Genomic DNA, 13309 nt, shown 5'->3' with positions numbered 1-13309 from the left:
GAGCGGATTACTCACCACGGCCCCGGGTAAGGGCGGTGTAATTCCCCCTGGGGCAAAGACACTTGAAAATCACTACAACAGGCCCCTCCCCCAGAAGATCAACAAGAAATCCAGCCGAGACCAAGTTCACCTACCAAGGAGAGCGGTTTCAATACCAAGGAGAGCAGCAGAATTCCAGAGGAGGAGAAAGCCAAGCACGGAACTCATGGCTTTTTTCCTGTGATTTCTTTAGTCTTGCAGTTAATTTAATTTTTTCTTTTTCATTTTTTTTTTTCTTCTCGCCTTCGGGTAAAATTTTTTTTAACTGTTACCTTTTCTTTTTTTTAACGATTTTTTACTAGTTTATCTAATATATATATTTTTTTCTTTTTTAAATTTTTCTTAGGTGTTTTCTTTTTTTAAAAAAAATTCTTTACTTTTTTTTTTCTTTTTCTTTTTTTTTTTTTTTTTTTTCTTTCTTCCTTTTTGAACCTCTTTTTATCCCTTTTCTCCCCACTCACACGATTTTGGATCTCTTCTAATTTGGTTAAAGCATATTTTCCTGGGGTTGTTGCCACCCTTTTAGTATTTTACTTGCCCCTTCATTTACTCTTATCTGGACAAAATGACAAGACGTAAAAATTCAACACAAAAAAAAGAACAAGAGGCAGTACCGAAGGCTAGGGACCTAATCAATACAGACATCGGTAATATGTCAGATCTAGAGTTGAATGACAATTCTCAAGGTTCTAGCCGGGCTCGAAAAAGGCATGGAAGATATGAGAGAAACCCTCTCGAGAGATATAAAAGCCCTTTCTGGAGAAATAAAAGAACTAAAATCTAACCAAGTTGAAATCAAAAAAGCTATTAATGAGGTACAATCAAAAATGGAGGCTCTAACTGCTAGGATAAATGAGGCAGAAGAAAGAATTAGTGATATAGAAGACCAAATGACAGAGAATAAAGAAGCTAAGCAAAAGAGAGACAAACAGCTACTGGACCACAAGGGGAGAATTCGAGAGATAAGTGACACCATAAGACGAAACAACATTAGAATAATTGGGATTCCAGAAGAAGAAGAAAGAGAGAGGGGAGCAGAAGGTATACTGGAGAGAATTATCGGGGAGAATTTCCCCAATATGGCAAAGGGAATGAGCATCAAAATTCAGGAGGTTCAGAGAACGCCCCTCAAAATCAATAAGAATAGGCCCACACCCCGTCACCTAATAGTAAAATTTACAAGTCTCAGTGACAAAGAGAAAATCCTGAAAGCAGCCCGGGAAAAGAGGTCTGTAACATACAATGGTAAAAATATTAGATTGGCAGCTGACTTATCCACAGAGACCTGGCAGGCCAGAAAGAGCTGGCATGATATTTTCAGAGCACTAAACAAGAAAAACATGCAGCCAAGAATACTATATCCCGCAAAAGATCAGCAAGGAAATAAAGGCCTTAAACGACACACTGGACCAGATAGACATCACGGATATATTCAGAATATTTCATCCCAAAGCAACAGAATACACATTCTTCTCTAGGGCACATGGAACATTCTCCAGAATAGATCACATCCTCGGTCCTAAATCAGGACTCAACCGGTATCAAAAGATTGGGATCATTCCCTGCATATTTTCAGACCACAATGCTCTAAAGCTAGAACTCAACCACAAAAGGAAGTTTGGAAAGAACCCAAATACATGGAGACTAAACAGCATCCTTCTAAAGAATGAATGGGTCAACCGGGAAATTAAAGAAGAATTGAAAAAAATCATGGAAACAAATGATAATGAAAATACAACGGTTCAAAATCTGTGGGACACAACAAAGGCAGTCCTGAGAGGAAAATATATAGCGGTACAAGCCTTTCTCAAGAAACAAGAAAGGTCTCAGGTACACAACCTAACCCTACACCTAAAGGAGGTGGAGAAAGAACAAAAAAGAAACCCTAAGCCTAGCAGGAGAAGAGAAATCATAAAGATCAGAGCAGAAATCAATGAAATAGAAACCAAAAAAACAATAGAACAAATCAACGAAACTAGGAGCTGGTTCTTTGAAAGAATTAATAAAATTGATAAACCCCTGGCCCGACTTATCAAAAAGAAAAGAGAAAGGACCCAAATAAATGAAATCATGAATGAAAGAGGAGAGATCACAACTAACACCAAAGAAATACAAACTATTATAAGAACATGCTATGAGCAACTCTACGGCAATAAATTTGACAATCTGGAAGAAATGGATGCATTCCTAGAAACATATAAACTACCACAACTGAACCAGGAAGAAATAGAAAGCCTGAACAGACCCATAAGCAGTAAGGAGATTGAAACAGTCATTAAAAATCTCCAAACAAACAAAAGCCCAGGGCCAGACGGCTTCCCGGGGGAATTCTACCAAACATTTAAAGAAGAACTAATTCCTATTCTCCTGAAACTGTTCCAAAAAATAGAAATGGAAGGAAAACTTCCAAACTCATTTTATGAGGCCAGCATCACCTTGATCCCAAAACCAGACAAGGATCCGACCAAAAAAGAGAGCTATAGACCGATATCCTTGATGAACACAGATGCGAAAATACTCAACAAAATACTAGCCAATAGGATTCAACAGTATATTAAAAAGATCATTCACCACGACCAGGTGGGATTTATTCCAGGGCTGCAAGTTTGGTTCAACATCCGCAAATCAGTCAATGTGATACAACACATCAATAAAAGAAAGAACAAGAACCATATGATACTCTCAATAGATGCTGAAAAAGCATTTGACAAAGTACAGCATCCCTTCCTGATCAAAACTCTTCAAAGTGTAGGGATAGAGGGCACATACCTCAATATCATCAAAGCCATCTATGAAAAACCCACCGCAAATATCATTCTCAATGGAGAAAAACTGAAAGCTTTTCCGCAAAGGTCAGGAACACGGCAGGGATGTCCATTATCACCACTGCTATTCAACATAGTACTAGAGGTCCTAGCCTCAGCAATCAGACAACAAAAGGAAATTAAAGGCATCCAAATCGGCAAAGAAGAAGTCAAATTATCACTCTTCGCAGATGATATGATACTCTATGTGGAAAACCCAAAAGACTCCACTCCAAAACTGCTAGAACTTATACAGGAATTCAGTAAAGTGTCAGGATATAAAATCAATGCACAGAAATCAGTTGCATTTCTCTACACCAACAGCAAGACAGAAGAAAGAGATATTAAGGAGTCAATCCCATTTACAATTGCATCCAAAACCATAAGATACCTAGGAATAAACCTAACCAAAGAGACACAGAATCTATACTCAGAAAACTATAAAGTACTCATGAAAGAAATTGAGGAAGACACAAAGAAATGGAAAAATGTTCCATGCTCCTGGATTGGAAGAATAAATATTGTGAAAATGTCTATGCTACCTAAAGCAATCTACACATTTAATGCAATTCTTATCAAAGTACCATCCATCTTTTTCAAAGAAATGGATCAAATAATGCTAAAATTTATATGGAACCAGAAAAGACCTCGAATAGCCAAAGGGATATTGAAAAAGAAAGCCAACGTTGGTGGCATCACAATTCCGGATTTCAAGCTCTATTACAAAGCTGTCATCATCAAGACAGCATGGTACTGGCACAAAACCAGACCCATAGATCAATGGAACAGAATAGAGAGCCCAGAAATAGACCCTCAAATCTATGGTCAACTAATCTTCGACAAAGCAGGAAAAAATGTCCAATGGAAAAAACACAGCCTCTTCAATAAATGGTGCTGGGAAAATTGGACAGCCACATGCAGAAAATGAAATTGGACCATTTCCTTACACCACACACAAAAATAGACTCAAAATGGATGAAGGACCTCAATGTACGAAAGGAATCCATCAAAATCCTTGAGGAGAACACGGGCAGCAACCTCTTCGACCTCTGCCGCAGCAACATTTTCCTAGGAACAACGCAAAAGGCAAGGGAAGCAAAGGAAAAAATGAACTTTTGGGATTTCATCAAGATCAAAAGCTTTTGCACAGCAAAGGAAACAGTTCACAAAATCAAAAGACAACTGACAGAATGGGAGAAGATATTTGCAAATGACATATCAGATAAAGGACTAGTGTCCAGAATCTATAAAGAACTTAGCAAACTCAACACCCAAAGAACAAATAATCCAATCAAGAAATGGGCAGAGGTCATGAACAGACATTTCTGCAAAGAAGACATCCAGATGGCCAACAGACACATGAAAAAGTGCTCCATATCACTCGGCATCAGGGAAATACAAATCAAAACCACAATGAGATATCACCTCACACCAGTCAGAATGGCTAAAATCAACAAGTCAGGAAATGACAGATGCTGGCGAGGATGCGGAGAAAGGGGAACCCACCTACACTGTTGGTGGGAATGCAAGCTGGTGCAACCACTCTGGAAAACAGCATGGAGGCTCCTCAAAATGTTGAAAATAGAACTTCCCTATGACCCAGCAATTGCACTGTTGGGTATTTACCCTAAAGATACAAATGTAGTGATCCAAAGGGGCACATGCACCCGAATGTTTATAGCAGCAATGTCTACAATAGCCAAACTATGGAAAGAACCTAGATGTCCATCAACAGATGAATGGATCAAGAAGATGTGGTATATATACACAATGGAATACTATGCAGCCATCAAGAGAAATGAAATCTTGCCATTTGCGACAACATGGATGGAACTAGAGCGTATCATGCTTAGCGAAATAAGTCAAGCGGAGAAAGACAACTATCATATGATCTCCCTGATATGAGGAAGTGGTGATGCAACATGGAGGGTTAAGTGGGTAGGAGAAGAATAAATGAAACAAGATGGGATTGGGAGGGAGACAAACCATAAGTGACTCTTAATCTCACAAAACAAACTAAGGGTTTGCTGGGGGGAGGGGGTTAGGGAGAAGGGGGTGGGATTATGGACATTGGGGAGGGTATGTGCTTTGGTGAGTGCTGTGAAGTGTGTAAACCTGGTGATTCACAGACCTGTACCCCTGGGGATAAAAATATATGTTTATAAAATAAAAAATTAAAAAAAAATTAAAAAAAAGTGACTATCTCAATAAACTAAGTCAAATTATTATTATTTTTTTTGGTTTCCCAGTGCAAATAAAAATTATGTTCCCAGTGCATATAAAATTAAACACTATACTGTACTGTTCAAAAGCATTATGTCTTTAAGGAAAAACAATGTATATACCTTAAGTAAACTAGTTCTGAGTTTTCAGTGGGTCATAATTACTGATCACAGATCACCATAACAAATACAATAATACTGAAAAAACTTGAAATATTGCAAGAATTACCAACATGTGACAGAGAGACACAAAATGAACAAATGTTGTTAGAAAAATGGTGGCAGCAGACCTCTTTTATACAAGATTGCTATAAACTTTCAACTTGTAAGAATGTGATATATGCAAAGTTTAATAAAGGGAAGCACAATAAGAATGGATGTATATATTATTAACTATGATCATCATGCTGTACATTAGATCCCCAGAACTTTTTCATATTATAGTTGCAAGTTTGTACCCTTTGACCACCTTATTCCACCCCAGGTTCACCTCTTGTCAACTCAACTCTAAGTTTCCATTAGTTTGCTTTTTCTTCAGATTCTGTATGTAAGGGATATCATAATACATAAATTAAAAAATATATATAAAATCTTTGAAATATTTCAATTAGTATAATACCTTCAAGATCCATCCATGCTGTTGTAAATGGCAGTATTTCTTAATTTTTCATGGTTAAGTAATATTCCATAGTATATATTTACCATACTTATTTTATTTCATTCATCCATGAATGGATACTGAAGTTATTTCCATCTCTTGCTTAGAGTTAATAATTTTATAATGAACATAAGAGTGCCGATATGTCTTCGAATAGTGACTTCGTTTCCTTTAGATATATACCTAGAGGTGGGATTACTGAATCATATGGTAATTTTACTTTTAATAATATGAATAATCTCCATACTGTTTTCCATACAAATTTATATCCCTATCACAGTGCATAAGTTCCCCATTTTCCCCAATATTTACCAAAATTTGTTAGTTTTAATTTTTTAGTAGTACATATTCTAATAGTTAGTAATATCTTGTTGTGTTTTTTTCAGAGGTAAACAACAACAACAACAACATAATGACTTTGCCCTGAGTTTTTACGTTGAGCACTTTTTAATGCTCCTGTTGGTCATTTATATAACTTTTTTGAAAAAAAAGTCTATTGAGATCCTTTTGCTATTTTTTTAATTATATATTTTTTTCTATTTGTATCTGTTGGTTATTAACCTCCTTTCAGATATAAGATTTGTAAGTATTTTCTTCCATTCTGTGGATTGTGTTTTCATTCCCTTTTTTTTTTTTTTTTTTTTTTTGGCAATGCAGAAACTTTAGTTTGATGCATTTATTTTTGCTTCTTTTGCTTGTGTTTTTGGCCTGGTATCCAAAAAACTATTGGCAAGACCAATGTCAAGGAGAATTTTTCCTATGTTTTCCTTTAGGAAATTTAGTTTCATGCATCACATTTAAGTCTTTAATCTATTTCAAGTTAAGATTTATGAGTGATATAAGGTTCCAGTTTCATGCTGGTTTATGTGACTATTCAGTTTTAAATATCATTTATTGAACAGACTATCTTTACCCATTATATATGTTGGCCCCTGTCAAATATTAGGTGACTGTATGAAAGGATTTATTTCTGGACTCTCAATTCTGTTCTACTTGTTTATTGGTCTATTTTTATGCCAGTATACTTTATTGTTTTGAGCATGAGGGCTTTGTAGTATAGTTTCAAATCAAGAAGTGTAATTTCGCTTCTTGTTGTCTTTTATGGTCTCATATAAATTTTAGGATTCTTTACTTACTTCTGTAAAAAAAATATTGGATTTTTTAAAAAGATTATTTATTTATTTATTTGACAGAGAGAGATGACAAGCAGGCAGAGAGGCAGGCAGAGAGAGAAGAGGTAGCAGCTTCCTGCTGAGCTGAGAGCCTGATGCAGGGCTCGATCCCAGGACCCTGGGATCATGACCTGAGCCGAAGGCAGCGGCTTAACCCACTGAGCCACCCAGGCACCCCTAACATTGGATTTTTGATAGGAATTGAATTTACAGATGGTTTTTGGTAGTATGGACATTTTAACAATATTAATTCTTACCATTCATAAATATGAGCTATCTTTACATTTATGTCTCCTTCAATTTCTTTATCAATGTCATAGTTTATGGGGTACAGATCTTTCATCTTCTTAGTTAAATCTTTTCCTAAGTATTTTATTATTTTTGATGCTATTGTGAATTAGATTGTTCTCTTTATTTTTTCAGATAGTTCATCATTAGAGTGTTAAAATGCTCCTGTCTTGTGCTTACTTTGGCAGCACATATACTAAAATTGGAATGATGCAGAGAAGATTAGCGTGATCACTGAGCAAGGATGACATGAAAAACTATTTAAAAAAATGAAACAAAACAAAATTCTTGTCTTTTATATATTGATCTTGTATTTGGCAGCTTTATTAAATTTGTTTATTCAAAATTTTTTGTGAAGTTTTTAGGATTTTTTTGCATGTAAGTTCATGTTATCCAAAAAAATAAAATTTTACTTCTTCCTTTTTTTCTTTTGGAGTCTTTTATTTCTTTGTGTTCCTTGTTTCTCTGGCTAGGACATCCTGTACTATGTCAAATGAGAGTAGTGAAAGTGGACACACTTGTCTTTTTTTTTTGATCTTTAAGGGGAAAACATTCAAACTTTTTTGATTGAATATGAGATTAGCTCTAGGCTTTGCATATATGTGTTTTTTCTTTAATGGATTTTTTAAATTATTTTTAAAAATTTTTATAAACATATAATGTGTTTTTATCCCTAGGGGTACAGGTCTGTGGATCACCAGGTTTACCCATTTCACAGCACTCACCATCACTCACCATAGCACCTGCCCTCCCCAATGTCCATACCCCTACCATTCTCTCCCAACACACCTCCCCCCAGCGACCCTCAGTCTGTTTTGTGAGATTCCGTCTTTTATGGTTTGTCTCCCTCCCAATCCCATCTTCTTTTATTTTTCTTTTCGTATGCCCGAAAACCGCCTATGTTGCATCTCCACTTCATCATATCAGGGAGATCATATGATAGTTGTCTTTCTCTCAGATTGATTTATTTCGCCAAGCATAATACCCTCTAGTTCCATCCATGTCATCACAAATAGCAGGATTTCATTTCTTTTGATGGCTGCACAGTATCCCATTGTACATATATACCACATCTTATTTATTGATTGATCTGTTGAAGGACATTTAGGTTCTTTCCATAGTTTAACTATTGTGGACATTGCTGCTATAAACATTTGGGTGCATGTGCCCCTTCATTATGCCACGTTTGTATCTTTAGGGTATATATCCAGTACTATAATCACTGGGTCATAGGCTAGTTCTATTTTCAGCTTTTTGAGGCACCTCCACGCTGTTTTCCAGAGTTGTTGCACCAGCTTGCATTCCCACGTACAGTGTAGGAGGGTTGCCCTTTCTCCACATCCTCACCAGCATCTGTCATTGACTGACTTGTTCATTTTAGCCATTCTGAAAGGTGTGAGGTGGTATCTCATTCTGGTTTTGATTTGTATTTCCCTGATGCCGAGTGATGTGGAGCATTTTTTCATGTGTCTGTTGGCCATTTGGATGTATTCTTTGCAGAAATGTCTGTTCATGTCCTCTGCCCTTTTTTCATTCGATTATTTGTTCTTAGGGTGTTGAGTTTGATAAGCTCTTTATAGATTTTGGATAGATACTGGCCCTTTATCTGGTATGTCATTTGCAAATATCTTCTCCCAGATAACTTCTGACAGTCATCTTTTGGCTTTGTTAAATGTTTCCTTTGCTGTGCAAAAGCTTTTTGATCTGATGAAATCCCAATAGTTCATTCTTGCCCTTGCTTCCCTTGCCTTTGGCGATGTTCCTAGGAAGAAGTTGCTGCTGCTGAGGTCAAAGAGGTTGCTACCTGTTCTCTCATCAAGGATTTTGATGGATTCCTTTCTCACATTATGCTTCTTCATCCATTTGCAGTCTATTTTCATGTATGGTATAAGGAAATGGTCCAATTTCATTTTTCTGCATGTGGCTGTTCAATTTTCCCAACACCATTTGCTGAAGAGGCTGTCTTTTTTCCATAGGACATTCCTTCCTGCTTTGTTGAAGATTAGTTGACCATAGAGTTGAGGGTGTATTTCTGGGCTCTCTATTCTGTTCCATTGATCTATGTCTGTTTTGGGGACAGTTCCCTACTATCTTGATGATGACAACATTGTAATAGAGCTTGAAGTCTGGAATTGTGATGCACACAACTTTGGCTTTCTTTTTCAATATTCTTCTGGCTATTCGAAGTATTTTCTGGTTCCATATAGATTTTAGGATGATTTGTCCCATTTCTTTGAAAAAAAATGGATGGGATGGGATTTTGATAGGGATTGCATTAAATGTGTAGATTGCTTTAGGTAGCATAGACATTTTCACAATATTTGTTCTTCCAATACAGGAGCATGGAACATTTTTCCATTTCTTTGTGTCTTTTTCAATTTCTTTCATGAGTACTTTAGAGTTTTCTGAGTATAGATTCTTTGTTAGGTTTATTCCTAGGCATCTTAGGGTTTTGGGTGCAATTGTAAATGGGATTCACTCCTTAATTTCTTTCTTCAGTCTTGTTTGTATAAAAAAAATGCAACCAATTTCTGTTCATTGATTTATATCCTGACACTTTACAGAATTTCTATACAAGTTATAGCAGATTTGGAGTGGAGTCCTTTAAGTTTTCCACATACAGTATCATATCATCTGCAAACAGGGATAGTTTGACTTCTCTTCTGCCAATTTGGCAAAATTTGGATGCCTTTAATTTCTTTCTTTTTGTTGTCTGATTGCTGAGGCTAGGACTTCTAGTACGATTTTGATGAGCAGTGGTGATAACGGACATCCCTGCCGTGTTCCTGACCTCAGCGGAAAAGTATTCAGTTTTTCTCCATTGAGAATGATATTTGCAGTGGGTTTTTCATAGATGGCTTTGATAATATTGATAATATGTGCCCTCTATCCCTACACTTTGAAGAGTTTTAATCAGGAAGGGACACTGCACTTTGCCAAATGCTTTTTCAGCATCTATGGAGAGTATCATATGTTTTATTGATGTGCTGTATCACATTGATTGATTTGCAGATGTTGAACCAACCTTGTAGCCCTGGAATAAATCCCAGTTGGTCGTGGTGAATAATCCTTTTAATGTACTGTTGAATCCTATTGGCTAGTATTTTGGTGAGAATTTTAGCATCTGTGTTCATCAAGGATATTGGTCTGTAGTTCACATTTTTGATGGGAACATTGTCTGGTTTTGGGATCAAGGTGATGCTGGCCTCAGGAAAAAAAAAAAACAGTTTGGGAGTTTTCCTTCCATTTCATTTTTTTGGAACAGTATCATGAGAATAGGAATTAATTCTTCTTTAAATGTTTGGTAGAATTCCCCTGGGAAGCCATCTGGCCCGGGGCTTTTGTTTGTTTGGAGATTTTTGATGACTGTTTCAATCTCCATACTGGTTATGGGTCTGTTCAGGTTTTCTATTTCTTCCTGGTTCAGTTGTGGTAGTTTATATGTCTCTAGGAATGTATCCATTTCTTCCAGATTCTTGAATTTGTTGGCGTAGAGTTGCTCATAGTATGTTCTTATAATTGTTTGTATTTCTTTGGTGTTGGTTGTGATCTCTCCACTTTCATTCATGATTTTATTTATTTGGGTTCTTTCTCTTTTCTTTTTGATAAGTCTGGAAAGGGGTTTATCAATCTTATTAATTCTTTCAAAGAACCAGCTCTTAGTTTCGTTGATTTGTTCTATTGTTTTTTTTGTTGTTGTTGGTTTTTTTTGTGGTTTTTGTTTGTTTGTTTGTTTGTTTCTATTTCATTGATTTCTGCTCTGATCTTTATTATTCCTCTTCTCCTGCTGGGTTTAGGCTTTCTTTGTGTTGTTCTTTCTCCAACTCCTTTAGGTGTAGGGTTATGTTGTGTATTTGAGATCTGAGAGAGAAGCGTGGTTGCACACGTCTATCACTGCACTCCCCAGGAGAAAGTCGGGGAGGGCGCAGCACACCTCCCCCAGAGAAGAGAAGGAGCCTTTGGCCTTGTGGTCGGGAAAAGGACGGGAAGCAGGGTAGCCTGCCATGGCAGGAATAGCAGGCCGGTGGCAAGACAAGTGTCACCCGCCCTCTGTGCGGAGAGACAAAGCCTGGTTCCTAAGGAGACATGAGGGGACGACTAGGGCAGGGACACGTGCTCCACTCTGAGGAAGGAGTCTGGGCAGAAGGCAGGCCTGTCCTGTGCCTCTGGTCCCAAGGGGACAGCATCTCCTTGACCTCCTGTCCGTAGGGCAGACTTGGACTAGCTACCAGGTGCCATACCCGGAACTCGCAGAAACAGCACAGTCGAGAAACGGGCAGTCACATGCCATATTCCTCCAACATGTGACAGCGTTTTCGGTGGCAGGGGGTTTGCGGGGAAAGGAGTGGGGACAATCCCCAAAACTTCCCATTCCAGTGAAAGGGAGGTGATCAGGGTTACTGTCATCTCTCCATTCTAGTGGGGAAACACTGGCTTGTCCGCGAGTCCGCCTGAGGTCCAGTTCCAAAGGCCAAGCATTGCCTACACCGGGAGATTGTAAACTTCACCCTGACCCTGACCCAGACCATGACGATAACCTAACCCTGACCCTTACAGTGACACCGACAGTCAACGGAACACTAAACCTGACCCTGACTGTGAGACTGAACCTAACTCTGACCCTAAATGTAACCCTGACCCTGACACTAACATGGGCCCTCCCCCGAATCCTATCTCTGAACCTAACCCTAACACTAACCCCTAACCCTACCACGGACCCTGACCCTAACAAGTTCTAACCCTAACCGTCAACCGAACGCTAAACGTAGAACTAACCCTAAACATTAACAATAACCCTGACCCTATACCTGACTCTGATCATAACCCTAACCCTGAACTTTGCCTATACCAGACCCTGACCCTAAACCTGACCCTGGCCCTGACCCTAAACCTAACCATGACACTAACAATGACCACTACATAATCTTGTCCCTGACCCGAATGGGGACTTTAAACCAATACCTGATCCTGACCGTAAACCTGACACTGGCCCTAGACTTCACCCTGACCCCGACCAAGGCAAAGACCAGAAACGTAACCCTGACCCTAACAGTGACCCTGACCCTGAACCTAACACTAACCCTGACACTGAATGGGAGCCTGAACCTATCTCTAACCCTAAACATAACCCTGACCCTGACACTAACATGGGCCCTGACCCGAAAACCTAATGCTGAACCTAACCCTAAATCTAACCCCTAACATTATCCCTGACACTGACCCTACCCCGGTCTAACCCTAACCCGCAACCTACCTCTAACCCTAAACCTAACCCCACTTTAACAATAATCCTGACCCTCTCCCTGACCCTGATCATAACCCTAACTCTGAACTTTGCCTATGTCAGAACTTAACCTTAAAACTGACCCTGGCCTTGACCTTAACCCTGACCCTAACCATGACTGTAAACCTAACACTGACCCAATCCATGATCCTGAACAGAGTAGTAACCCTAAAGCTAACCCTGATCCTGAATCTACTCATAAAACAGAACCTAAACATAAAGCTGACCTTACCATAACCATGAACCTAACCCTGACCCTGACCCTAACCCTGACACTAAACCTGTCCCAAACCTAACCCTGACCTGACATGACCTTGCCCCCAAACCAAAACTTGAACCTGAACCTAAAACTGACCATGACCCTAACCTGACCCTAAACCTAACCATCAGCCTAACACTGACCCTGAGCCTGACTCTGACCGTAACGCTAACCCTGGACCTACTGTGATCCTGACCCTAAACCTAACCATGAACCTAACCCTAACCCTGACCCCACCCTAAACCTTACGCTAACCCTGACCCCAAAGACGTCTAACCCTAACCCTGACCCTAAGTCATTCTTAACCCTAACCCTAACACTAAGCTGGACTAAACCCAGCTCTGTTCTCTCCAGCGGGGACAGCAGCTGCACCCAGGCCTCCCAGGGGCTGCGGGGAGGCTCTATGGGGGTCACTGGATGGGCACTGCATTGAGTGGAGTGTGAGCCCTGAACAGCTTAGGGAACGGCGGCTCAGGGAGCTCTGGTGGAGCAAGAAGTTCGGTAAGGAGCCCCCAGGCAGTGGTGACCTCACTTCCTTGACGACAGAGCCCAACTGAATTGGAACCCACGTACCCAGGCACCC

General features: G+C 39.1%; 1 pseudogene; it reads left to right on the top strand.

Annotated features, from left to right (window-relative positions):
• Nucleotides 1-7355: 7355 nt before the first annotated feature.
• LOC123392093 lies at nucleotides 7356-7473 on the top strand (annotated as a pseudogene).
• The last annotated feature ends 5836 nt before the right edge of the window (nucleotides 7474-13309 follow it).

The sequence above is a fragment of the Mustela putorius genome, unplaced genomic scaffold (assembly GCF_011764305.1).
Source record: "Mustela putorius furo isolate JIRA1106 unplaced genomic scaffold, ASM1176430v1.1 tig00000440_pilon_pilon_pilon, whole genome shotgun sequence".
NCBI classification, from domain to species: Eukaryota; Metazoa; Chordata; class Mammalia; order Carnivora; family Mustelidae; genus Mustela; species Mustela putorius.
Note: the sequence above shows the minus strand (reverse complement) of the source record. Positions and strands in the feature narration are given on the sequence as shown.